The 2,054-nt window shown below is 42.2% G+C and overlaps 1 protein-coding gene across 1 annotated transcript in view; it reads right to left on the bottom strand.

The window, feature by feature from the left end:
* Positions 1 to 999, bottom strand: part of LOC311247749 (collagen alpha-1(XX) chain-like) — a gene marked incomplete at its 3' end in the record, with an annotated part of 25,153 nt that extends 24,154 nt beyond the window's left edge. The window contains exon 1 of the mRNA XM_084338752.1: positions 889 to 999. The remainder of the gene's footprint in view (positions 1 to 888) is intronic.
* Positions 1,000 to 2,054: the final 1,055 nt, after the last annotated feature.

Here is a 2,054-nt window from a genome sequence, read left to right as displayed (position 1 = left end):
TATTATTATTATTATTATTATTATTATTATTATTATATATTATTATTATTATTATTATTATTATTATTATTATTATTATTATTATTATTATTATTATTATTATTATTATTATTATTATTATTATTATTATTATTATTATTATTATTATTATTATCTGTCTGACTATACCTGCATATAATCATTCTATATACCTAGTAGTTGTGTGTGATCAAGCAACGAGATCATATTTTTGACACGTTATTCATTATGCAAATACTCTATGATAGCATGTACAATAATGCTGTATATACCGTATATATATATATTAAGGCTGTCAAAGTATTAACGCGTTATTGCCCGATTCTATTAACGCCACTCTTTTTTTTAACTCACGATTAACTTTTAAGACGATTTTTTTTTACTAGACTTCACTCAGGTGTATTATTGATGCTCTCATTGATACTATGTTCGTTTCTGAAGTGTGTGTGTGTGTGTGTGTGTGTGTGTGTGTGTGTGTGTGTGTGTGTGTGTGTGTGTGTGTGTGTGTGTGTGTGTGTGTGTGTGTGTGTGTGTGTGTGTGTGTGTGAGATATATAAATCTACGGCCGTGTCGAGTTCAATCAAACGTTTTTACCGAGGTCTCCCAAGATTGAACTTGTCACAGAGGTCTGGAGGTCAGACCCCAGGTAATACCAGTCCCGGCCACTAGGGCTTTAGACACACATCTACGAAGCTAGTATAGTGTTTAGTAGAGGAGAACCCGTCTGTTTTAAGAGAGTGTACTCTTTAGTGTACTCTCCTTAGTGTACTCTTTAACCTGTGTGTGTGTGTGTGTGTGTGTGTGTGTGTGTGTGTGTGTGTGTGTGTGTGTGTGTGTGTGTGTGTGTGTGTGTGTGTGTGTGTGTGGTACCCCTGGCAGACTGGATGACGATGCGGTATCCGCTCACGGCCGACACCGGCCGCCACGACACACAGATACTGGAGTGATCCGACCGAACCACACTGACGCTGCTGACACGCAGACTGGCTGGAGAGAGAGAGAGAGAGAGAGAGAGAGAGAGAGAGAGAGAGAGAGAGAGAGAGAGAGAGAGAGAGAGAGAGAGAGAGAGACAGAGAGAGAGAGAGAGAGAGGGAGGGAGGGAGGGAGGGAGGGAGGGAGGGAGGGAGGGAGGAGGGAGGGAGGGAGGGAGAGAGAGAGAGGGAGAGAGAGAGATTTTTGATTTTATAAAAAAAACTTTATTTATATTGTTAGATCCTGATCAAACTGGCCAGTATCACATCTTCGTCTGTTTGGCCCTCCATCCAATTCCTCTGCGTTGTGTACTTTTAATGGTCCTGACGTCTACGACACTGGCTGATGAGATCCTATCTCCCCCGTTAGTGCAATCCATAAACCATAATAATTCTCCACCTCCGTAAGAATCCGACCCTTCGACACCGTGAAATACCTTATGAGGAAAAGCGTTGTTTTATTGCTATAAACAGAACCTCATAATCAGATGTTATCAGATGTTATCAAATTGTATCGTCCTTGAAGAGTCTATTCTAATGATCTTTCGGTGTGTTCGTCTATCGTCCTTTTGTTATTCAGTCCAATAGTGTTCAGGCCTGGTCTTTAGCCTAACCCTCCTCGCGTTAGCCGGAGCTAATGATGATGTGGCATTCTCCCCCCCCCCCCCCCCCACTCTGTGATAAGAGGAGAGAGAGTCTTTTCTGGTTTCTTCCCTCTTAGTCTCAGTCGGATTTTAGTCTGCCTTACACCTGGAAACACCGTTCGACTTATAGATCCTCGCCGTAGCAACGATAGCCCACCCCTTTCTGGTTGTCATGTGCCGCGTTGTCATGACAACTGCTAACCTTTCACACATTAAAATGCAGTTTCTACTGTTTCATTAAAATAAACCGCTCTCCCTCGCTCTGGGAGACACTTGCTCTTATCTCAGATGTTCTTACAAGGAATGTCAACAAACATTCTCTCGCTGGCAGTGTGGTGCTCACTCGCTCTGAACCAACCTCTGCTAAGCCAAACACATTTCTGCCCTCTCTGACCTGGCACCGTTAGATGCTACCATCTTC

Source organism: Notolepis coatsorum (genome assembly GCF_963971535.1).
Source record: "Notolepis coatsorum genome assembly, contig: SCAFFOLD_1784, whole genome shotgun sequence".
In the NCBI taxonomy this organism is placed as follows: Eukaryota; Metazoa; Chordata; class Actinopteri; order Aulopiformes; family Paralepididae; genus Notolepis; species Notolepis coatsorum.
Note: the sequence above shows the minus strand (reverse complement) of the source record. Positions and strands in the feature narration are given on the sequence as shown.